Source organism: Bombina bombina, chromosome 8 (genome assembly GCF_027579735.1).
Source record: "Bombina bombina isolate aBomBom1 chromosome 8, aBomBom1.pri, whole genome shotgun sequence".
In the NCBI taxonomy this organism is placed as follows: Eukaryota; Metazoa; Chordata; class Amphibia; order Anura; family Bombinatoridae; genus Bombina; species Bombina bombina.
The window spans coordinates 228267548-228294531 of NC_069506.1; the positions used below are offsets into that span (position 1 = coordinate 228267548).

The 26984-nt window shown below is 38.9% G+C and overlaps 1 protein-coding gene across 1 annotated transcript in view; it reads right to left on the reverse strand.

Moving 5' to 3' along the window:
* Positions 1-1091: 1091 nt before the first annotated feature.
* The window catches only part of LOC128639057 (B-cell receptor CD22), a 242091-nt gene continuing 216198 nt past the window's right edge, over positions 1092-26984 (reverse strand). Inside the window, exon 8 of the mRNA XM_053691200.1 lies at positions 1092-5098. The gene's annotated coding sequence lies outside the window, so the exon portion shown is untranslated. The remainder of the gene's footprint in view (positions 5099-26984) is intronic.

Below are 26984 nucleotides of genomic sequence, written 5' to 3' on the forward strand. Positions count from 1 at the left end.
TGAGGGAGTAAACAAAGCACAATTTACATAGGTGTATAGAAGTAGCATTTGACCATTGCTTAGATGTATACAGTATATGCCTTATGACACTGGTTTTCAAAAATGTCATCAGGCCTCTCTAACAGGCCACATTTTGAGGATATCTGAAATGGCACACAGGGGAAATAATCAGCTGATTAGTAAACATGGCTATTTTACCTGCTCTCATCCAAGGTAATCCTGAAAACCTTGCCTGAGGACAGGTTTGAAAACCAGTGCCCTATAACAATGCTTCAAAGTGGGTTTGCAATTTTATTGTTGCCACTGAAGTGCATTTTGCTCAAAATACTGAGCACTGGTCTAAATTAATTTTGCCTCTAAAGGGAAAACCGTGCCATAAATCCTCTTAGTATACACCTTTTTACTCTTACAAACAAAATTTCTTTTTACTGGGTGTCTCTAATCAGCCTGTCTCTTGTTAAGCTGCCTGAACCAAACCCTCTCATGTACCATGTCCATTTAAAGTGAAGTAGAAGGCCCGGTAAATTTTAGCCGAACATGTCCATGGCCCTATAGTATGTGTGTGTGTATATATTTATTATAATGCATTTGTGTACATGGGGAAGAAAATATATACATTCATTGGTAGCAGTGGGCTGGTATCACTTAACGACGGTGCACAGGTCCAGTCCTATCTGCTACTTGTCCCACGCTGTCCTCCCAGTGAACTGCCGCTATATGTGCATACGCACATGTGAACTGGCACTCTGATAGGACTGCCCGGTATTTCTAATGTGTGGAGCAGCAGGCCTGTCACAGCTTGCAAAGGGAACATTTCACGTTGTGGCCCACTAGGAGGGCTGTCAAGGTCTGGTACTAGGCCAGCTGTTGAGAAACTATGAAGTAGAAGGGTGCAAGCAATGGGTCACTATCACCTTCCTGTGTAAATCGTAAGGACTGTAGTGCCACTGACAGATTAATTATTACAGGCAATGAGTAAACACAAAGACAAAGCCATAAAACATAATACAAAAATAGGATTATGTATCCCACATTCACGTTCTCATAGTTCAGTGTCTCTATGTTTCCTAATTGAATAAGGCCTCAGCTCATAGATGTATAATAGTATTTTTTATTAGGAAGATAACAGAATAATACACAGCTGAAAAACATAGCAGAACTTCAATTGTATGTATGACATTATCAAAACTACTTGCAAAAACTAAACAATCTCACTGAAACTGTCACGCTGCTCCTCTGCTGTGGCCATTGCCATGGACACAGGCACTCCTGTTGCTAGGGATACGGCAGTGATGACATCTTCACTGCCCGCCCTGTCTTCCCTATGTAAAGGCCTCAGTCCCTCTCACCTGTGCCCAAGTATAGGTGTTACTTCTTATGCTCCTGGGTGCTGTATATCTGTATGCTGAATTGCTGTATTGATTTACTGTTGCTGAACTCTGCCTGTTTTAACTGCTCTGCTTGCCTTAACCCTTGAATTGCTGGACTTCTTAACTGTTGATGAACTCTGCCTGTTTGACTACGCTACTTGCCTTAGCCACTAAATTGCTGGATTGCTTTACCGTTGATGAACTCTGCCTGTTTTGACTACTCTGCTTGCATTAACCCATGAATTGCTGGACTGTTTTACTGTTGATGAGCTCTGCCTGTCTGACCATTCTATTGGTTTACCCCTGAACTGTTAAACTGCTGGATATCCTTTTGTTGCCGACTCCTGCCTGTTCCTGGTCCTTCTATTGCTTTACCCCTGAACTGACATACTGCTGGATTACCTTCCTGTTGCCGCTGAGTAATGCCCTGCCTGCTGTGAGTACTGCGTACCTCATTTTACAAACTCTCTCTCTCTGCTCTGGGATATTTCCTATCATTCCACTTGACGCCAGGATAAGAAGACTAATGGCCAAGTTTGGTCTGATAGTAGAATATCCCACAAGCATTACAGCAACGCAAAATACAGGTTTGAAAGATTTGACAAACAATTGAGAAATGCATGTATTCCAAGAAATGTTATGAATAATTTTCTTTGCATTTATTTAAATCAGTAAAATTTTCAAGGTCTGGAATTAGTAAACAAAAATATATTCTTAGTTAAAGGGACATTAATCTGGCAAACGGAAAATCAGCTATACTTCTAAAAGAGAAGCAATTAAACATTTTAATATTTTTAAGTGAAAATGTTACATTAAAGTTCACTGGCTGGTAAAGAATATGAAACATTTTAGTGTGTAAATTAAAAAGGGATACAAAACCCAATTTTTTTTCTTTCATGATTTAGATAGAGCATGCAATTTTAATTCACTCCTATTATCAACTTTTCTTCAGTCTGTTGCAATCTTTATTTGAAAAAGCAGAAATGTAAAGCTTAGGAGCCAGCCCATTTTTGGTTCAGCACCTGGGTAGCACTTGCCGATTGCTGAAGCGCTATCCAGGGTGTTGAACCTAAAACAAAGAAAAGATAATAGGAGTAAAGTAAAAGGTTGCTTAAAATGTCATGCTCTATCTGAACCATGAAATTAGAAATTTGGGTTTAGTATCCCTTTAATAGTATCTATGTGTGTGTGTGTGTATATATATATATATATATATATATATATATACACACACATATATAAAAGATCAGCAGATACTGTGTGTTGTGCCACCTAGACTTACTGCTTATAATGCAAACTTAAATAAACAGTGACAGCATAAAATGTTCATAAAATAAATATTTACGAGCGGGATATATCTCTATAAAAAAAATGTATGATTAAGGACCAGGAGTAGCCCAAAAGGTTGCAAGTTTAAGGGCTACATCCCTCTAATAAATGTGCTTTCTTAAAAGAAGAGTTTTATAGTCACGTTTTGTTTTGTAGTACTACTACAGGGGGAATATAAAAGTATGAGATCACTCAAATATATATTAGATATATAGCTTATTCTCATCAATATCATTATGTAAAAGACCAATAGGTGTACCTAAGAAATAATTCCCTACCCCTCAGCCATATTGAATGCAACATACATATATACACATTTTATATACATACGTGCATATATATATATATATATATATATATATATATATATATATATATATATTTTATACACACATATATATATATATATATGTTTTATATACATACACACATACATATATATATATTTTTTTATACACACACACACACACATATATATATATATATATATAACATATGTTGCGTTATGTGTGTGTATCTTTATATCACTGTAACATTTTAATTGAACCTTGTTCTGTAACAATAAATAAATGCCCCATATAATGTATTGCAGCTTTAAGCCTGAGGAGCTGCCCAGTGTTTTTCTCTTGGTTTAAGTGACAATGAGGTTTTGATTATTGCTATGATAGGGTGCACAACAGCGACCTATTGTACAACAACAATGGCTATAAAAGCATTTAAGTGATGCGGAGAATACAAGAGCTGAGCTATATGTTACCAAGAAGGTGGTCTTGACTGACAAATGGAACTGGTAAAATGAAGCAGACTAAAGGTAAGAAGGACATTTTTCTCTTTAATATGGTAAGTCCAAGCATAGATTTTGTTACTGCACATTTAACTATGAATGAAATGTGTTTATTCTGAGTACTAACATAAAATAACACTTTGTCTATTATGCACGAGTCACTATTATGTACAAAGATTCTTTGTAGTTCATCAGCACTGCTCATCTTCAATAAAGCCCTAAGGCAATGGTGAAACACAATACAGTGTGCATTTGAAAACAAGTATAAATTGGAGCAGTAATAACTTGGTCTGGCTGATCCCACTACACACTGCATGTGAGACAGGAAGAGGTTAATCATTGCTGTGGACACATAACTGCTTAGTATGTAAAGGCAGAAAGAGTTAATCATCTTATGTCTAAAATAAAGGTTAATCACCGCATCTTGTGTCTAATTTATAAAAGTGCATTTAGTGCAATCTGTGCACGAAAGATGAAATAAAAAAAAATTTATTTTATGTTTTAATGAAAGCAAAAAAATATCCGTTACTTGGTTGCTAGAAAAAATATCAGATGTTATAATAAACAAAAAATATGAACAACTTTGCATTTTGCACCAGCAGGACTCCCAATTTATCAGCCTGATATTAAACCCGTGACTTGAAGATGATTTATAAAGCCTAAATCTGAAGGCGATAGTCTTTCTTTTATCATATATATTTATAACCTGTTAGAGATAAAATTAATATTTATATCTGTTTACAGAACTTTGTACACAGACAAATTATACAAACTGCAGGTGGGATTCAATTTAGACATGCATATGTAAAGAAAAATTGTGATATTAAAGAGCCAAAATAGTAGAAAAATGACATAAGATTTCTGTTAGAGATCAGCAGTGCTCTGCGGGTGCCAGCGGTACTTCTATTATGAGTTTAACCCCTTTGCAGTGGTTAAAAACATAGTAGTGGAGGGTTGCTAGTTTTAAGCTGACAAATCAGAGCATGTCATTTTTGCGACTATTATGGCCCATTAAACTGCATGCTAGAAAGGAAATGTGTGTACTTTTTATTTTCCCTCTGACAATGGGGAGCAGGCAGGGAGCTCCTGCTGATGTTCACATTTAAATGCTGCTCTCTTATATCAACAATAGCAAAATGTTAGGAGTGCAGTGTTCCTTTAATAAAAGATGGAGTGTGTGACTTTAAGCCAGGCTTGCTAATTTGCAATGATTCAGGAGTAATCAATCCGTTCACAAATAGCAGTATAAACACTCACAAAACATACAAGTATTGAAGCTTTGGTATTGCAGCGTTGGGGAAAGAACCCAGAAGTATGAAAGCAAAGAAACACTCCAAAGCTGTTGTAATCATGTCTGGATTGCAGTTGATTAATCGGAGCAATTATTTCACACTACAATTTACCACCACAAATTTCCCTGAACAAATTTGACTGTCACATCAAAAACAAAACACGCCAGCCCACTTCTTTTCTGTTCTCGCACTGTGTTCACTCTTGTCTGCGATTTGTTGCATGCTGAAAGCCCGTCACCAGATAGGCACACAGAAGTATGTTATTTTAGATTGAGAGACATGTAGATTATCCCAGCTGAGCAGCCTCCATGTCTCCAGCAGCCCTATAGGGGAAACAGAAGTATTAAAATCACCATTTATGAGGTCACAGAACAAATTTGCAACTTAGGTTCTGAAGATAATGATTGTTTACTGATTTCTATTAGTCTGAAAAAGAATAACATTTTAACATAAAAAGTTAAAGTGGATATTCCATATTTCAGGTTTGTAAGGGATTTCCGCTTTTTTCAAACATGTTACTTAAATTCACTAAGTATGGAGAGTTCCAAGTGCTTTAACTCAAATATGTAATGAATAAACTCCAAAGACTAACAAACGCGTCTTAAAAGGGTAAATGACACCTAAACATTTTCTATATTGATTCAGATAGAGCATATAATTGTAAATAACTTTCCAGTTTACTTATATTGTAACATTTGCTTTGTTCTCTAGGCATAAATTATTAAATAAGCACCAATACACTTTTTGGGAGCTAGATGAACACAACAAGTGAACCAATGACAAATTAGAGAAAAAAAAGTAAATTGGAAAGTTGACTAAACTTGCATGCTCTATCTAAATCATTATAGTTTTGACTACTGTCCCTTAAAAGGACTAGGCCACTAGCACTGACCTTAAAAAAACAATTTATGTAAGAACTTACCTGATAAATTCATTTCTTTCATATTGGCAAGAGTCCATGAGCTAGTGACATATGGGATATACAATCCTACCAGGAGGGGCAAAGTTTCCCAAACCTCAAAATGCCTATAAATACACCCCTCACCACACCCACAATTCAGCTTAACGAATAGCCAAGCAGTGGGGTGATAAAGAAAGGAGTAGAAAGCATCAACAAAGGAAATTTGGAAATAATTGTGCTTTATACAAAAAATCATAACCACCATAAAAAGGGTGGGCCTCATGGACTCTTGCCAATATGAAAGAAATGAATTTATCAGGTAAGTTCTTACATAAATTATGTTTTCTTTCATGTAATTGGCAAGAGTCCATGAGCTAGTGACATATGGGATATCAATACCCAAGATGTGGAGTCTTCCACTCAAGAATCACTAGAGAGGGAGGGAATAAAACAAAAAACAGCCATAAACCGCTGAGAAATAATCCACAACCCAAAAATAAGTTATTTTCACTTTTGAAAGGAAAAAAAAAACTTAAATCAAAAGCAGAAGAATCAAACTGAAACAGCTGCCTGAAGAACTTTTCTACCAAAAACTGCTTCCGAAGAAGCAAATACATCAAAATGGTAGAATTTAGTAAATGTATGCAAAGAGGACAAAGTGGCTGCTTTGCAAATCTGATCGACTGAAGCTTCATTCTTAAAAGCCCATGAAGTAGAGACTGATCTAGTAGAATGAGCTGTAATTCTCTGAGGCGGGGTTTGACCCGACTCCAAATAAGCTTGATGAATCAAAAGTTTCAACCAAGAAGCCAAGGAAACAGCAGAAGCTTTCTGACCTTTCCTAGGACCAGAAAATAAAACAAATAGACTAGAAGTCTTCCTGAAATTTTTAGTAGCTTCCACATAATATTTCAAAGCTCTTACCACATCCAAAGAATGTAAGGATCTCTCCAAAGAATTCTTAGGATTAGGACATAAAGAAGGGACAACAATTTCTCTATTAATGTTGTTAGAATTCACAACCTTAGGTAAAAATTGAAAAGAAGTCCGCAAAACTGCCTTATCCTGATGAAAAATCAGAAAAGGAGACTCACAAGAAAGAGCAGATAGCTCAGAAACTCTTCTAGCAGAAGAGATAGCCAAAAAGAACAACACTTTCCAAGAAAGTAGTTTAATGTCCAAAGAATGCCTATAGGTTCAAATGGAGGAGCCTGTAAAGCCCTCAGAACCAAATTAAGACTCCAAGGAGGAAAAATTGACTTAATGACAGGCTTAATACGAACTAAAGCCTGTACAAAACAGTGTATATCAGGAAGTATAGCAATTTTTCTGTGAAATAAAACAGAAAGAGCAGAGATTTGTCCTTTCAAGGAACTTGCAGACAAACCCTTATCCAGACCATCCTGAAGAAACTGCAAAATTCTAGGAATTCTAAAAGAATGCCAGGAGAATTTATGAGAAGAACACCATGAAATGTAAGCCTTCCAAACTCCATAATAAATCTTCCTAGAGACAGCTTTACGAGCTTGTAACATAGTATTAATCACTGAATCAGAGAAACCTCTATGACTTAGAACTAAGCGTTCAATTTCCATACCTTCAAATTTAATGATTTGAGATCCTGATGGAAAAACGGACCTTGAGATAGTAGATCCGGCCGTAATGGAAGTGGCCAAGGCGGGCAACTGGACATCCGAACCAGATCCGCATACCAAAACCTGTGTGGCCATGCTGGAGCCACCAGCAACACAAAAGACTGTTCCATGATGATTTTGGAAATCACTCTTGGAAGAAGAACTAGAGGCGGGAAGACGTAAGCAGGTTGATAACACCAAGGAAGTGTCAGCGCATCCACTGCTTCCGCCTGAACATCCCTGGACCTGGACAGGTATCTGGGAAGTTTCTTGTTTAGATGAGAGGCCGTGAGATCTATCTCTGGAAGCCCCCACATCTGAACAATCTGAGAAAACACATCTGGATGGAGAGACCACTCCCCTGGATGTAAAGTCTGGCGGCTGAGATAATCCGCCTCCCAATTGTCTATACCTGGGATATGTACCGCAGAGATTAGACAGGAGCTGGATTCCGCCCAAGCAAGTATCCGAGATACTTCTTTCATAGCTTGGGGACTGTGAGTCCCACCCTGATGATTGACATAAGCCACAGTTGTGATATTATCTGTCTGAAAACAAATGAACGGTTCTCTCTTTAGTAGAGGCCAGAACTGAAGAGCCCTGAGAATTGCACAGAGTTCTAAAATATTTATTGGTAATCTCGCCTCTTGAGATTTCCAAACCCCTTGTGCTGTCAGAGACCCCCAAACAGCTCCCCAACCTGAAAGACTTGCATCTGTTGTGATCACAGTCCAGGTTGGGCGAACAAAAGAAGCCCCTTGAACCAAACGATGGTGATCTATCCACCATGTCAGAGAGTGTCGTACATTGGGATTCAAGGATATTAATTGTGATATCTTTGTATAATCCCTGCACCATTGATTCAGCATACAAAGCTGTAGAGGTCTCATGTGAAAACGAGCAAAGGGGATTGCGTCCGATGCTGCAGTCATGAGACCTAAAACTTCCATGCACATAGCCACTGAAGGGAATGACTGAGACTGAAGGCGCCGGCAGGCTGCAACCAATTTTAAACGTCTCTTGTCTGTTAGAGACAGAGTCATGGACACTGAATCTATCTGGAAACCTAAAAAGGTGACCCTTGTCCGAGGAATCAAGAAACTTTTTGGTAAATTGATCCTCCAACCATGTTTCCGAAGAAACAACACTAGTTGATTCGTGTGAGATTCTGCAGTATGTAAAGACTGAGCTAGTACCAAGATATCGTCCAAATAAGGAAACACCGCAATACCCTGTTCTCTGATTACAGATAGTAGGGCACCCAGAACCTTTGAAAAGATTCTTGGAGCTGTTGCTAGGCCAAATGGAAGAGCAACAAATTGGTAATGCTTGTCTAGAAAAGAGAATCTGAGAAACTGATAGTGTTCTGGATGAATAGGAATATGAAGGTATGCATCCTGCAAGTCTATTGTGGACATATAATGTCCTTTCTGAACAAAAGGCAGAATAGTCCTTATAGTCACCATCTTGAAAGTTGGTACTCTTACATAACGATTCAAAATTTTCAGATCCAGAACTGGTCTGAACAAATTTTCTTTCTTTGGTACAATGAATAGGTTTGAATAAAACCCCAAACCTTGTTCCTGAAGAGGAACTGGCATGATTACCCCTGAAGACTCCAGATCTGAAACACACTTCAGAAAAGCCTGAGCTTTTACTGGATTTACAGGAATGTGTGAGAGAAAAAATCTTCTCACAGGAGGTCTTACTTTGAATCCTATTCGATACCCTTGAGAGACAATGCTCTGAATCCAATGATTTTGGACAGATTTTATCCAAAAATCCTTGAAAAACCTTAATCTGCCCCCTACCAGCTGAGCTGGAATGAGGGCCGCACCTTCATGCGGATTTAGGGGCAGACTTTGGTTTCCTAAATAGCTTGGATTTATTCCAATTTGAGGAAGGCTTCCAAGTGGAAGCAGATTCCTTGGGAGGAGGATTGAGTTTTTGTTCCTTATTCTGACGAAAGGAACGAAAACGGTTAGAAGCCTTAGATTTACCCTTAGGTTTTTTTATCCTGAGGCAAAAAAACTCCTTTTCCTCCAGTGATAGTTGAAATAATAGAATCCAACTGAGAACCAAATAAATTATTACCTTGGAAAGAAAGAGATAGTAATCTAGATTTAGATGTCATATAAGCATTCCAAGATTTAAGCCACAAAACTCTTCTAGCTAATACAGCTAAAGACATGGATCTAACATCAATTTTGATAATATCAAAAATGGCATTACAAATAAAATGATTAGCATGTTGCAGTAAGCGAACAATGCTAGGTATGTCAGAATCCAATTCATGTTGCGCTAAATTTTCCAACCAGAAAGTTGATGCGGCCGCAACATCACCCAAAGAAATAGCAGGTCTGAGAAGATGACCTGAATATAAATAGGCCTTCCTTAGATAAGATTCAAGCTTCCTATCTAAAGGATCCTTAAAGGAAGTGCTATCTTCCATAGGAATAGTGGTACGTTTAGCAAGAGTAGAAATAGCCCCATCAACTTTGGGAATCTTTTCCCAAAACTCTATAGATTTTGCTGGTAAAGGATACAATCTCTTAAACCTTGAAGAAGGAACAAAGGAAGTACCTGGCTTATTCCATTCCCTAGAAATCATATCAGAAATAGCCTCAGGAATGGGAAAAACACCTGGGGAAACCACAGGAGGTTTAAAAACAGCATTTAAATGTTTATTAGACTGAACGTCAATAGGACTGGTTACCTCAATATCCAAAGTAATTAACACTTCTTTTAATAAAGAACGCATATACTCTATTTTAAATAAATAAGTAGATTTGTCAGTGTCAATATCTGAGGAAGGATCTTCTGTTTCAGATAGATCCTCATCAGAAGAGGATGAATTATTATGTTGTTGGTCATTTGAAATTTCATCAGCTAAATGAGAAGTTTTAAAAGACCTTTTACGTTTATTAGAAGGTGGAAATGCAGACAAAGCCTTCATAATAGATTCAGAAACAAATTCTTTGAAATTTACAGGTATACCATGCACATTAGAAGTTGAAGGAACTGCAACTGGCAATGTATTATTACTGATAGAAACACTATCTGCATGTAAAAGTTTATCATGACAACTATTACAAATGACATTCGGTGGAATAATTTCTACAATTTTGCAACAAATGCACTTAGCTTTGGTAGAACCGACGTCAGGCAGCAATGTTCCAGCAGAAACTTCAGAGACAGGATCGGATTTGGACATTTTGCTCAATGTAAAAGAAAAAACATCATATAAAGCAAAATTATCTATTTCCTTAAATGACAGTTTCAGGAATGGGAAAAAATGCAAAAGCATAGGCCTCTTGATAGAAGAAAGCAGGAGGCAAACATGCATGGGGTATTGAAATAATGAAAAAATTGACCGGAAATTACACACTTGCGTCACTAATGACGCCGGCGTGTGCAAGGTCTCGACGTCACGTATGACGCCGGAAATGACGAAGTTGCGTCAAAAAACATAATTTCCCACGCCAAAAATGATGCAATAAAGTCTAACATTTGACGCACCCGCGGGCCTAATACCCGCAAAAGCAAAAGTAGTCAAAATTGAAAAAGACTAAACCCCAGGTAAGAAACAAATTTCTTAAAATGTTTATATTCCCAAATATGAAACTGACAGTCTGCAGAAGGAAATACATGAACCTGACTCAGGGCAAATATAAGTACAATACATATATTTAGAACTTTATATAAATTGCATAAAGTGCCAAACCATAGCTGAGAGTGTCTTAAGTAATAAAAACATACTTACCAAAAGACACCCATCCACAAATAGCAGATAGCCAAACCAGTACTAAAACAGTTCTTTAGTAGAGATAATGGTAAATGAGAGTATATCGTCGATCTGAAAAGGGAGGTAGGAGATCAATCTCTACGACCGATAACAGAGAACCCATGAAAAAGACCCCCGTTAGGGAAATCATCGTATTCTAAAGGTGATAATCCCTTCACGTCCCTCTGACATTCGCTGTAGTCTGAGAGGAATCGGGCTTCAACAATGCTGAGAAGCGCATATCAACGTAGAAATCTTAGCACAAACTTACTTCACCACCTCCATAGGAGGCAAAGTTTGTAAAACTGAATTGTGGGTGTGGTGAGGGGTGTATTTATAGGCATTTTGAGGTTTGGGAAACTTTGCCCCTCCTGGTAGGATTGTATATCCCATATGTCACTAGCTCATGGACTCTTGCCAATTACATGAAAGAAAGGAAATTTATGCTTACCTGATAAATTGATTTCTTTTACGATATACCGAGTCCACGGGTTTCATCCTTTACTTGTGGGATATAATCCTCCTGCTAACAAGAAGTGGCAAAGAGCACCACAGCAGAGCTGATATATAGCTCCTCCCTTAACTCCTCCCCCCAGTCATTCGACCGAAGGTATAGGAAGAGAAAGGGAAAGAACTAACAAGGTGCAAAGGTGACTAAAGTTTATAAAAAATAAATCCTGTCTCAAAATGACAGGGTGGGCCGTGGACTCGGTATATCTTAAAAGATATCAATTTATCAGGTAAGCATAAATTTCCTTTTCTTTTACAAGATATACCAAGTCCACAGGTTTCATCCCTTACTTGTGGGATACCAATACCAAAGCTTTAGGACACGGATGAAAGGGAGGGACAAGACAGGAACCTAAAAGGAAGGCACCACTGCTTGAAGCACCTTTCTCCCAAAAATAGCCTCAGAAGAAGCAAAAGTATCAAATTTGTAAAATTTGGAAAAAGTATGAAGGGAGGACCAAGTCGCAGCCTTACAAATCTGTTCAACAGAAGCATCGTTTTTAAAAGCCCAAGTGGAAGCCACAGCTCTAGTGGAATGAGCCGTAATCTTTTCAGGGGCTACTGTCCAGCAGTCTCATATGCTAGGCGGATGATGCTTCTCAGCCAAAAAGAGAGAGAGGTAGCCGTAGCTTTTTGACCCCTACGTTTCCCGGAATAAACAACAAACAGGGAAGATGTTTGACGGAAATCCTTGGTCGCTTGTAAATAAAATTTTAAAGAACGAACCACGTCCAAGTTATGCAACAGACGTTCCTTCTTAGAGGAAGGATTAGGACACAAGGAAGGAACCACAATTTCCTGATTAATATTCTTGTTTGAAACAACCTTAGGAAGAAATCCAGGTTTAGTCCGCAAAACCACCTTATCAGAATGGAATATAAGATAAGGGGAATCACATTGCAATGCAGAAAGCTCAGAAACTCTTCGAGTAGAAGAGATAGCTACCAAAAATAAAACTTTCCAAGATAACAGCTTAATATCTATGGAATGCATGGGTTCAAACGGAACCCCTTGAAGAACATTAAGAACTAAATTCAAAGTCCATGGCAGAGCAATTCGTTTAAACACAGGCTTGATTCTGATTAAAGCCTGGCAAAATGCCTGAACACCTGGTACATCTGCCAGACGCTTGTGAAGCAAAATTGACAAAGCAGAAATTTGTCCCTTCAAGGAACTAGCTGATAAACCCTTCTCCAATCCTTCTTGGAGAAAAGACAAAATCCTAGGAATCCTAACCTTACTCCATGAGTAACCCTTGGATTCACACCAATAAAGATATTTACGCCATATCTTATGGTAAATCTTTCTAGTGACCGGCTTGCGAGCCTGAATCAGTGACCGGCTCAGAGAAACCCTGCTTAGATAAGATCAAGCGTTCAATCCCCAAGCAGTCAGTTGCAGAGAAGTGAGATTTGGATGTTGGAAAGGACCTTGAATGAGAAGGTCCCGTCTCAATGGAAGTCTCCACGGTGTCAGAGAAGACATGTCCACTAGATCTGCATACCAGGTCCTGCGTGGCCACGCAGGCGCTATTAGAATTACTGAAGCCTTCTCGTGTTTGATTCTGGCAATCACACGAGGAAGGAGAGGAAACGGTGGAAACACATAAGCCAGGTTGAACGACCAAGGTACTGCTAGAGCATCTATCAGCACCGCCTGGGGGTCTTTTGACCTGGACCCGTAACGTGAAAGTTTGGCATCCTGTCGAGATGCCATCAGATCCAATTCCGGTGTGCCCCATTGATGAATCAAGGTTGCAAACACCTCCGGGTGGAGTTCCCACTCCCCCAGATAAAAAGTCTGACGACTTAGAAAATCTGCTTCCCAGTTTTCTACTCCTGGGATATAGATCACAGACAGATGGCAAGAGTGAGCCTCCGCCCATCGAATTATCTTTGAAACTTCTATCATCGCTAGAGAACTCCTTGTTCCCCCCTAGTGATTGATATACGCCACAGTCGTGATGTTGTCCGACTGGAATATTATGAACTTGGCCGAAGCCAACTGAGGCTACGCTAACAGCGCGTTGAATATCGCTCTCAGTTCCAGAATATTGATTGGTAATTGAGACTCCGCTTGGGTCCACACACCCTGAGCCTTCAGGGAATTCCAGACTGCACCCCAGCCCAGAAGACTGGCGTCCATCGTAACTATCACCCAAGATGGCCTGCGGAAGCACATCCCTTGGGACAGATTGTCCTGCGACAACCACCACCGAAGAGTGTCTCTGGTCTCTTGGTCCAGATTTATCTGAGGAGATAAGTTCGCATAATCCCCATTCCACTGACTGAGCATGCACAGTTGTAGTGGTCTGAGATGAAAGCGAGCAAACGGGATGATATCCATTGCTGCTAACATTAGTCCAATGACTTCCATACACTGAGCCACTGATGGCCGATGAATGGACTGCAGAGCCCTGCAAGTAGTTAGAATCTTTGATTTTCTGACTTCTGTCAGAAACATTTTCATGTTTGCCGAGTCTAGAGTTCCCAGGAATGGAACTCTTGTCTGTGAAACTAGTGAACTCTTTTCTACATTCACTTTCCAACTGTGAGTTCTCAGAAATGACAACACGATGTCCGTGTGAGATTTGGACAGATGAAAAGTTGACGCCTGGATCAAGATATCGTCCAGATAGGGCGCCACCGCTATTCCTCACGGCCTGAGCACCGCTAGAAGAGACCCTAGAACCTTTGTGATGATCCTGGGAGCCGTGGCCAACCCGAAGGGAAGGGCCACAAACTGATGTTTGTCCTGAAATGCAAATCGCAGGAACGGATGATGATCCTTGTGGATAGGGATGTGAAGATACGCATCCTTCAGGTCCACCGTGGTCATGCACTGACCCTCCTGGATCATAGGCAGAACTGTACGAATGGTCTCCATCTTGAACGATGGGACTCTGAGAAACTTGTTTAGACATTTGAGATCTAAAATCGGTCTGAAGGTTCCCTCTTTTTTGGGAACCACGAAAAGGTTTGAATAGAACCCCTGCCCTTGTTCCCGATATGGAACTGGGCAAATTACACCCATGGTGTAGAGGTCTTTTACACAGCGTAAGAACGCCTCTCTTTTTGTCTGGGACAATTGTGAAAGGTGAAATCTTCCCCTTGGGGGGAAATCCTTAAATTCCAACTGATAACCCCCCCTGGGTCACAATTTCCAATGCCCAGGGATCCTGTACATCCCTTGCCCAAGCCTGAGCAAAGAAAGAGTCTGCCCCCTACTAGATCCGGTCCTGGATCGGGGGCTGCCCCTTCATGCTGTCTTGGTAGCAGCAGCAGACTTTTTGACTTGTTTACCTTTATTCCAGGCCTGGTTAGGTCTCCAGACCGCCTTGGATTGCGCAAGGTTCCCTTCCTGCTTAGTGGAGGAAGGGGAAGCAGAGGATGTTCCTTTAAAATTTCGAAAGGAACGAAAATTATTTTGTTTACTCCTCATCTTGAGGGGCTTGTCCTGAGGTAGGGTGTGACCCTTACCTCCAGTAATGTCAGAGATTATTTCCTTCAGTTCAGGCCCGAATAGGGTCTTACCCTTGAAGGGAATAGACAAAAGCTTAGACTTAGACGATACGTCAGCCGATCATGACTTTAGCCATAGCGCTCTACGCGCCACAATGGCAAAACCTGCATTTTTCGCTGCTAATTTTGCAAGTTGAAAAGCAGCATCCGTCATGAAAGAATTTGCTAGTTTAAGGGCCTTAATTCTGTCTAAAATATCCTCTAAAGGTGTCTCAACCTTCAGGGATTCTTCCAGGGCGTCAAACCAAAAAGCAGCTGCAGTAGTTACTGGAACCATGCAAGCTATAGGCTGTAAGAGAAAACCCTGGTGAACAAAAATTTTGTTTAGAAGACCCTCCAATTTTTTATCCATAGGGTCTTTAAACGCACAACTGTCCTCAATGGGTATAGTTGTACGTTTAGCTAAAGTAGAAACATCTCCCTCCACCTTGGGAATCAATTGCCAAAAATCCTGCATGGTGTCAGATATGGGAAACATTTTCTTAAAACTAGGAGGGGGAGAAAACGGAATACCTGGTCTATCCCATTCCTTCTTAACAATTTCCGAAATTCTCTTAGGAACCGGAAAAACATCTGCGTAAGTAGGTACTTCCAAATATTTGTCCATTTTACACAATTTTCTGGAGGAACTGTGATCAGGTCACAATCATCCAGAGTCGCCAGAACCTCCCTGAGCAATAAGCGGAGGTGTTCTAATTTGAATTTAAAGGACATGAAGTCCGAATCTGAGGTAATAAATTTCCTGACTCTGAAAGTTCTCCCTCAGACATAAAATCCATAACCCCCAAATCAGAGCATTGGGAATTTACGTCGGAAATAGCCACTAAGGCGTCAGAGGGTTCAGTATTTGTATTAATATCTGACCTATGGCGTTTACCCTGCAAGCCTGGCAGTTTAGACAATACCTCTGTAAGGGTAGTAGACATGACTGCAGCCATATCTTGCAAAGCAAAAGAATTAGAGGCACTGAAAGTACTTGGCGTCGCATGCGTGGGCGTTAAAGGTTGTGACACTTGGGGAGAATTAGATGGCATATCTTGATTCTCTGCAGACTGAGAATCCTCTCGAGGCCCACTTTCTTTATTTAAAATGTGATCCTTACAGTGTAAGGCCCTTTCAGTACAAGAAGGGCACAATGTAAGAGGGGGTTCCACCATGGCTTCTTAACACATAGAACACTGACTTCCCATGTCAGACATGTTGTACAGACTAGTAATAACAGCACAAGTCTTTCCCAATCTTTATTATGTGTGAAAAATAATACAGTACAAAAAACGGTTACTGCACCTTTAAGTATAAAAAAGTATACACTGTTTTGCAAAGTCGTTAAAACGATTATCAAAATGAATAATTTTGTTGTTTTTAGAGCCTAATGTGCCATCGGATGTTGCACCACAAGTAAAAGAAGAGTTAAATTTCAATTTCAGTAATTTAGGCAGGAGTAAAACTATCTGCAGACAAATTTTCACTTAAATGCTGTGGCGCCTACCTGCCCCCAAGACCTGTCAAAACGATCCGGTTTCACTCCAAAGTACAGCCTCACAGTCTGGTTCCAACCGGAGCTAATGGCTGCTACCTCTCCAGAAAACTAACTGCGCACTGAAGCGCGAAAATAGGCCCCGCCCATCATGTCTGATGAGCCAAAACTACAGAAAACCGCATGGGAAGCGTTTTTTAAATAACATATGTACACACTGCTTCTTTTGAAATAAATATGCCATGTGAACCCCACATAAAATTAAAACTAAGCCTTAATAAACCCCATAATCGTCTACCATTAGGTTTCCTAGGCTGCCCCAGTGTCTAACCACATAGCCCTTAAGTATCCCATGTTATTCAGAATGGGATAATACACAGGTTACCACAGTACCACCCTATAATAAGGACTACTGCTTACCCTTGCCCCGCATGGGGAATATGTCAGCCAAATTCTGATATATCATGTCTCCTCAGAATGAAAATGACTGCACATACCTTGAAATCGCTTGTAGCAAGAAATCGTTCCCCCATACTGAAGACTTCTCCTGTACTTCCTCAGCAACGCTTGTGGGAACGAACATTGATCTTAGTTACTACTGCTAAGATCATTAGACTCAATGCATGATTCTTCTTCCATATCATGCCAGAGTAAAAACAGTACTCACCGGTACCATTTAAAATAAACTCTTGATTGAAGAAAAAACTAAACTATCTTTTTATCACCACATAAACTTTACCCTTCCTATTGCTATGCATAGGCAAAGAGAATGACTGGGGGGAGGAGTTAAGGGAGGAGCTATATAGCAGCTCTGCTGTGGTGCTCTTTGCCACTTCCTGTTAGCAGGAGGATTATATCCCACAAGTAAAGGATGAAACCCGTGGACTCGGTATATCTTGTAAAAGAAATTCTAGTTTTTGCAGTACTTTCATTTTAAGATGAGATGTGTAGGAAATTCAAACAGTGCTTATTTATTACTGTGACATACTGTACATCATATACTCAAGTACATTTATTTGATGTAATTTGCAAGAGTCCATGAGCTAGTGACGTATGGGATATACAATCTTACCAGGAGGGGCAAAGTTTCCCAAACCTCAAAATGCCTATAAATACACTCCCCACCACACCCACAATTCAGTTTTACAAACTTTGCCTCCTATGGAGGTGGTGAAGTAAGTTTGTGCTAGATTTCTACGTTGATATGTGCCTTCTTAGCTTTTTTGAAGCCCGGTTCCTCTCAGAGTGCAGTGAATGACAGAGGGATATGAAGGGAGTATTACCTATTGAATACAATGGTCATCCTAACGGGGATCTATTTAATAAGTTTTCTGTTATCGGTATTAGAGATTAATCTCCTACCTCCCTTTTCAGATCGACGATATACTCCTATATACCATTACCTCTGCTGATTCTCGTTTCAGTACTGGTTTGGCTATCTACTTTATGTAGATGAGTGTCTTTTGGCAAGTATGTTTCCTTTTTTTAAGACACTCTCAGCTATGGTTTGGCACTTTATATTTAAAGTTCTAAATAATATATAAAAATATGTTTGTACTTATATTTGCCATGGTTCAGGTTTATCAGTATATTTCCTTCTTGCAAACTGTCAGTTTCATATTTGGGAAATGCATATGAAAAAAGAAAAAAAAAAAAAGAATTTTTTTTTTCTTACCTGAAGTTTTCCAATTGACTCTCTTTTCTAAATTGCGGGCTCTTAGGCTCGCGGGAGCGCAAAATGCTATAATTTATTGAGTCATTCTTGGCGCAAGACTTTTTTGGCGCGAGAATTACGTTTGTTGACGTAATTTCGTAATTTCCGGCGTCTAAGTTGGCGCCGAGTTTTTTTCACATGGTTGCGTCATCTATGACGCTCGTGTTTGTTTGCAGACGTTTTTGGCGCCAAAAAATATTTTGTCAGTTGTGGGCGTCATACTTGGCGCCAAACTTTTGGCATTATTTAAGACTTAATTTCTTTTTGCTTCTGGTTTCCAGAGGCTTATTTTGTTTTGTATTCTTTCCCATTCCTGAAACTGCCGTATAAGGAAATCGATATTTTGCTTTATATGTTGTTTGCTGCTGACTGATATCAGTCCTACCAAAGCTAAGTTCATTCATTTTAAATGTTATGAATTTTTATCTTTAGCTATGGTTTATAATAAGTTATCATGATAAACTTTTACATGCAGAGAAAATGTCCATCAGTATTTATGCATTGTCTATTGCTATTCTTTTAACATCTAATGTACAAGATATACCTGGGAATTTATAAAAATATTTTTCTGATTCTATTCAGAAGGCTTTGTCTGCCATTCCGCCTTCTAATAAAATGTAAAGGTCTTTTTTAAACTTCTCATTTAGTTGATGAATTTTCCAATGACTGACAACATACTGAATTATCCTTCTCTGATAAAGATTTATCTGATTCAGAATATCCTTCATCAGATATTGACACTAACAAATCTACTTTTTTATTTTTAAATGGAGTACATTTGTTCTTTGTTAAGTGTTGACTATATTGGATATTAAGGAGACTAGTCCTCTTGATTTTAAAGCTAGCTAACATTTTAATTCTGTTTATTAACCTCCTGTGGTTACTTCAGATGTTTTTTCCAGTTCCTAATACTAGGGAATGGAATAGGCCTGGTGCTTCTTTTTTCCTTCTTTAAGGTTTTAAAATTGTATCCTTTGCCAGCAGTTAGTTTGGAGTTTTGGGAAAAGATCCCCAAAGTTAATGGGGCTCTATCTACTCTTGCTAAACGTTCTACTATTCCTATGGAAAATAGTATTTATTTTAAAGATCCTTCAGATGGGAAACTTGTATCTTATCTAAGGAAAATTAATTTATTTTCAGGTCCTTTTCTTAGGCCTGCAATTTCTTTGGCTGATGTTGCAGCTGTTTCATCTTTTTTGGTTGGAAACTTTAGCGCAACAAGTATCGGATTATGATTTGCTTTAGCATTATTAACTTGAGTCAACATGCTAATGATTTCATTTGTGATGGCATTTTTGATATGATCAAAATTGAGGTTAAATCTATATCTTTAGCTATTTTAGCTAGAAGAACTTTGTTGCTTAAATCTTGGAATGCTGATTTGATTTCTAAATTCAGATTTCTATTTTCTTTCCTTCCAAGGTAATAATTTATTTGGTTCACAGTTGGATTCATTACTTTCAACTGTTACTGTGGGGAAGGGAGTTTTTTGCCTCAAGATTAAGTTCTAAGGGTAAATCTTAAGCTTATAACTGTTTTTGTTCTTTATAAGGAACAGAAACCCAATTCTTCCCAAAGTAATATGTTTCTAATTGGAAGCTTTTTTCAAAATGGAATGAATTCAAGCCATTTAAGAGATCAAAGCCAGCCCCCAAATTCGCATGAAGGTGTGGCCCTTTTTCCAGCTTAGCTGGTAGGGGGCAGGTTAAGATTTTTCTAAAGTTGTTTGGTTCAATTCGTTCCAAACTTCTTAGATTGGGGTACAGAATAAGGTTCAGAGTTAGACCGCCCGTGAGAAGTCTTTTTCTCTCTCACATATTCCAGCAATCCCAGTAAAGGCTCAGACTTTCTTGAAGTGTGTTTCAGATTTGGAGTTATCTGGGGTATTCATACCAGTTCCGTTTCAGGAACGGGGTCTGGGGTTTTATTCAGAACTATTCATTGTCCCAAAGAAAGAAAATCTTTTGAATTGTCATGTAAGAGTACCATCTTTCAGAATGGCGATTATAAGGTCTATTCTGCCTTTTGTTCAGCAAGGGCATTATTTGCCCACAATAGACTTACAGGATGCATATCTTCATATTCTGTTTTATTCAGATTATTTTCATTTTCTGAGATTCTTTTTCAGAAAAGCATTACCAATTTGTTGCTCTTCCTTTCTGGCTTAGCGACAGATCTAGGAATCTTTTCAAAGGTTCTCGTGTTTCCTTATTTGGACGATATCTTGGTACTTGCTCAGTCTTTTCGTTCTGCAGAATCTCATACGATTCACTTCTGTTGTTTCTTCAAAGACATGGTTGGAGGATCTTTTTACCAAAAAGTTCCTTGATTCCTCAGACAAGGGTCACCTTTATTTTAGGTTTCCAGATAGATTGTGTCAATGTCTTTGTCTCTAACAGACAAGAGACAATTTATATTGGGTTCAGCTTGTTGGAACCTTCAGTCTCTATTATTTCCATCAGTAGCTATATGCATGGAAGTTTTAGGTCTCATGACTGCAGCATCGGACTCTATTCCTTTTGCTCGATTTCATATGAGACCTCTCCAGTTTTTAATGCGGAATTAATGATGCAGGGATTATTCTAGGATATCACATTTAATATCCTTGAATCCCAATATTCAACTATTTCTGACTTGGTGGTTAGATCACCATCGTATAGTTCTACGGGTCTCTTTGGTTCATCCAACCTGGACCGTGATCACAACAGATGCAAGTCTTTCAGGTTGGGAAGCTGTCTGGGGATCTCTGACAGCACAAGGGGTTGGGAAATCTCAAGAGGTGAGATTACCGATCAATATTTTGGAACTCCGTGCGATTCTCAGAGCTTTTCAGTTTTGGCTTCTATTGAAGAGAGAGAAGTTTATTGGTTTTCAGACAGACGTCACAACTGTGGCATATGTCAATCATCAGGGTGGGACTCACAGTCCTCAGGCTATGAAAAGAAGTATCTCTGATACTTGCTTTGGCAGAATCCAGCTCCTGTCTAATTTCTGCGGTCCATTTCCCAGGTATAGACAATTGGGAAGCGGATTATCTCAGTCGTCAAGCTTTACATCCGGGAGAGTGGACTCTTCACCCAGATGTGTTTTTTTCAAATTGTTCTCATGTGGGGGCTTCCAGAAATAGATCTGATGGCATCTCATCTAAACAAGAAACTTCCCAGGTACCTATCCATGTCCAAGGATCCTCAGGCAGAAGCAGTGGATGCATGACACTTCCTTGGAGTTATCAACCTGCCTATATTTTTCCGCCTCTAGTTCTTCCAAGAGTGATTTTCAAAATCATCATGGAGCAATCGTTTGTGCTGCTGGTGGCTCCAGCATGGCCGCTCAGGTTTTGGTATATGGTCCTTGTTCGGATGTCCAGTTGCCAACCTTGGCCACTTCCATTAAGGCCAGACCTTATATCTCAAGGTTCATTTTTCCATCAGGATCTCAAATCATTAAATTTGATGGTATGGAAATTGAACGCTTAGTGCTTAGTCATAGAGGTTTCTCTGACTCAGTAATTAATACTATGTTGCAGGCTCGTAAATCTGTGTCTAGAAAGATTTATTATCGAGTTTGGAAGATTTACATCTCATGGTGCTCTTCTCATAAATTATCTTGGTATTATTTTTTTAGAATTCCTAGAGTTTTAGTTTCTTCAGGATGGTTTAGATAAGGGTTTGTCTGCAAGTTTCTTGAAAGGACAAATCTCTGCTCTTTCTGTTCCACAGAACAATTGCTAAACTTCCTGATATTCATTGTTTTGTACAGGCTTTGGTTCGTATCAAGCCTGTCATTAAATCAATTTTTCCACCTTGGAGTCTTAATTTGGTTTTGAAGGCTTTACAGGCTCCTCTGTTTGAGCCCTATGCATTCTCTGGACATTAAATTACTTTCTTGGGAAGAGTTGTTCCTTTTGGCCATCTCTTCTGCTCGAAGAGTTTCTGATTTATCTGCTCTTTCTTGTGAGTCTCCTTTTCTGATTTTTCATCAGGATAAGGCGGTTTTGCAGACTTCGTTCAAATTTTTACCTAAAGTTGTGAACTCCAACAACATTAGTAGAGAATTTGTTGTCCCTTCTTTGTCTTAATCCTAAGAATTTTCTGGAGAGTTCTTATCTTTGGATGTGTTAAGAGCTTTGAAATATTATATTGAAGCTACTAAAGATTTCAGGAAGACTTATAGTCTATTTGTTATATTTTCTGGTTCTAGGAAAGGACAGAAGGCTTCTGCCATTTCTTTGGCATCTCGGTTAAAGCTTTTGATTCTTATTTGGAGTCGGGTAAATCCCCGCCTCAGAGGATTACGGCTCATTCTACTAGGTCAGTTTCCACTTCCTGGGCTTTTTAAGAATGAAGCTTCTGTTGATCAGATTTGCAAAGCAGCAACTTGGTCTTCTTTGCATACTTTTACTAAATTCTACCATTTTGATATTTTCTCTTCTTCAGAAGCAGATTTTGGTAGAAAAGTACTTTAGGCAGCTGTTTCAGTTTTGATTCTTCTGCTTATAATTTCAGTTTTTTTTCATTATAAGATTAAAACTTTTGATTTGGGTTGTGGATTAATTTTTCAGCGGAATTGGCTGTCTTTATTTTTATCCCTCCCTCTCTAGTGACTCTTGCATGGAGTTCCACATCTTGGGTATTTGCTATCCCATACGTCACTAGCTCATGGACTCTTGCCGATTACATGAAAGAAAACATAATTTATGTAAGAATTTACCTGATAAATTAATTTCTTTCATATTGGCAAGAGTCCATGAGACCCACCCTTTTTATGGTGGTTATGATTTTTTTTGTATAAAGAACAATTATTCCAATTGCTTGTTGATGCTTTCGCTCCCTTCTTATCACCCCACTTCTTGGCTATTCGTTAAACTGAATTGTGGGTGTGGTGGGGGTGTATTTATAGGCATTTTGAGGTTTGGGAAACTTTGCCCCTCCTGGTAGGATTGTATATCCCATACGTCACTAGCTCATGGACTCTTGCCAATATGAAAGAAATGAATTTATCAGGTAAATTCTTACATAAATTATGTTTTTTATACACAACACTAAAATAATATTTCTAACTCACAAGGACTCAAACCTTTGGCAGTTTAATCACAAGGAATAGCAACAAATGACACTAACATAGCACGGACACAAGCAAAAACCACATGTGGTTGGTTAAGTAAAGTGCTCTTGATGTCTCAAAATCCTACATAAAACTCTGCACAAGAGTGTATGGAACGGTTTTCACTGCTAGAGCACTTTGCTGAAGCCGTTATAAGCCCTTTGTACTCCTTAAAATAATTCACTTTTTATGAGAAACACACAAATCCTCAAGCAGGACACACTCTTTTAGAAAATACCTTTAGTTTGCAGCAAAAAATGTGCATTGTGAGTCTCCTTTTCTATAACTTACATGGTTTAAAAAAACAACAACAAAGTGCTGACTTAAAGGGTGATTTAAAGGAACATGAAACCCAGGTTTTTTTCTTCAATGGGTCAGACAGAGAATACAATTTTAAAAAAGTTTCCAACTTACTTCTATTATTAAATTTTCTTCACTCTTATGTTATTCTTTGGTGAAGAGATATCTATATAGGTATTGAGTACGTCTGGCACACTACATGACAGGAAATAGTGCTGTCATCTAATGTTCTTGCTAAAGTATAACATTGTTGCAAAACTGCTGCCATATAGGGCTTAATTTATCCTTCTCCTCTGGCAGGCAGCAATCCCCTTCCCGCATTTACCATTGCACATGAGCGCTTCTTTGCAATCGTGTACAACCCCACCCCTTGCTCGCGCACAGCCAATCACACGCAGGCAGGGGCTATCAATCTCCCCGGTCGAAAGAGACCAGGGAGATTGAAATTCTCCAACTAAGAGGTGGAGAACATGGCAGGGAAGCAGTGGTCTGATGACCGCAGCTTGATAAATCCTGACTGCAGGTTCGCTTGTGCAGACGCTCGCACACTCCTGAACTTATCCTTTGTTAAAAAGTAGGAAGGTGACAAGAAAAAAGTGACAATTTGATAACCGAAATACATTGGAAATTTGTTTAAAATGTAAAATCTAAATCATGAAAGAAAAAATGTTAGTGTTTATGTCTCTTTAAAGCCTTCTTACTGTTACCATGGTGCTGATCAGAAAGTGACCTAGACGTGAACCATTCTTTGAAATATGGACCCCTCCTTTTATAGGGACCAATAATCAAAAGCTTGCCAGCATGGAGAGAAACCATGCAACACATTTTTGTTTATAGCATTATATTGTTATATATGTGTCTGCTTCACATGCAGAAACCTACATATTGAGATAAGCCTCTCTCAAGCTTAAAATTGCCTTTATTTAAGGAAGTCTTGTCAGTACTGTGAGGTTCTTCAAATAATTTTATCTTGCCAGAGCAGAAAGCTTTAGTTCATCGGGCCCTTAAAGAGAAAAAAAAAAAAAAGATTTATGCTTACCTGATAAATCTATTTCATTCCGGATATGGAGATTCCAAAACGTCATCAATTACTAGCGGGAATATCACTCCTGGCCAGCAGAAGGCGGCAAAGAGCACCAAAGCAAAGCTGCTAAGTATCACTCCCCTTCCCATAATCCCCAGTCATTCGACCGAAGGGAAATGGAAAAAAGGAATAACACAGGTGTAGAGGTGCCTGAGGTTTAGTAAAAAATAACGTCTTAAGGGTGGGGTCATGGACTCTCCATATCCGGAAAGAAATAGATTTATCAGGTAAGCATAAAACATAATTTATGTAAGAACTTACCTGATAAATTCATTTCTTTCATATTAGCAAGAGTCCATGAGCTAGTGACGTATGGGATATACATTCCTACCAGGAGGGGCAAAGTTTCCCAAACCTTAAAATGCCTATAAATACACCCCTCACCACACCCACAAATCAGTTTAACGAATAGCCAAGAAGTGGGGTGATAAGAAAAAAGTGCGAAAGCATAAAAAATAAGGAATTGGAATAATTGTGCTTTATACAAAAAAATCATAACCACCACATAAAAGGGTGGGCCTCATGCACTCTTGCTAATATTAAAAAAAATGAATTTATCAGGTAAGTTCTTACATAAATTATTTTTTCTTTCATGTAATTAGCAAGAGTCCATGAGCTAGTGACGTATGGGATAATGACTACCCAAGATGTGGATCTTTCCACGCAAGAGTCACTAGAGAGGGAGGGATAAAATAAAGACAGCCAATTCCTGCTGAAAATAATCCACACCCAAAATAAATTTTAATGAAAACATAAGCAGAAGATTCAAACTGAAACCACTGCCTGAAGTACTTTTCTACCAAAAACTGCTTCAGAAGAAGAAAACACATCAAAAATGGTAGAATTTAGTAAAAGTATGCAAAGAGGACCAAGTTGCTGCTTTGCAAATCTGATCAACCGAAGCTTCATTCCTAAACGCCCAGGAAGTAGAAACTGACCTAGTAGAATGAGCTGTAATCCTTCGAGGCGGAGTTTTACCCGACTCGACATAGGCATGATGAAATAAAGATTTCAACCAAGATGCCAAAGAAATGGCAGAAGCTTTCTGGCCTTTTCTAGAACCGGAAAAGATGACAAATAGACTAGAAGTCTTTCGGAAAGACTTAGTAGCTTCAACATAATAATACAAAGCTCTAACACCATCCAAAGAATGCAATGATTTCTCCTTAGAATTCATAGGATTAGGACATAATGAAGGAACCACAATTTCTCTACTAATGTTGTTAGAATTCACAACCTTAGGTAAAAAATTCAAAAGAAGTTTGCAGCACCGCCTTATCCTGATGAAAAATCAGAAAAGGAGACTCACAAGAAAGAGCAGATAATTCAGAGACTCTTCTGGCAGAAGAGATGGCCAAAAGAAACAAAACTTTCCAAGAAAGTAATTTAATGACCAAAGAATACATGGGTTCAAAAGGAGGAGCTTGAAGAGCCCCCAAAACCAAATTCAAACTCCCAGGAGGAGAAATTGACTTAATGACAGGTTTTATACGAACCAAAGCTTGTACAAAACAATGAATATCAGGAAGATTAGCAATCTTTCTGTGAAAAAGAACAGAAAGAGCAGAGATTTGTCCATTCAAGGAACTTGCGGACAAACCTTTATCTAAACCATCCTGAAGAAACTGTAAAATTCTCGGTATTCAAAAAGAATGCCAAGAAAAATGATGAGAAAGACAATAAGAAATATAAGTCTTCCAGACTCTATAATATATCTCTCTAGATACAGATTTACGAGCCTGTCACATAGTATTAATCACAGAGTCAGAGAAACCTCTTTGACCAAGAATCAAGCGTTCAAACTCCATACCTTAAAATTTAAGGATTTGAGATCCTGATGGAAGAAAGGACCTTGCGACAGAAGGCTTTAACGGAAGAGTCCACAGCTGGCAAGAGGCCATCCGGACAAGATCCGCATACCAAAACCTGTGAGGCCATGCTGGAGCTACCAGCAGGACAAACGAGCATTCCTTTAGAATCTTGGAGAATACTCTTGGAAGAAGAACTAGAGGCGGAAAGATATAGGCAGGATGATACTTCCAAGGAAGTGATAATGCATCCACTGCCTCCGCCCGAGGATCCCGGGATCTGGACAGATACCAGGGAAGTTTCTTGTTTAGATGAGAAGCCATCAGATCTATTTCTGGGAGTTCCCACATTTGAACAATCTGAAGAAATACC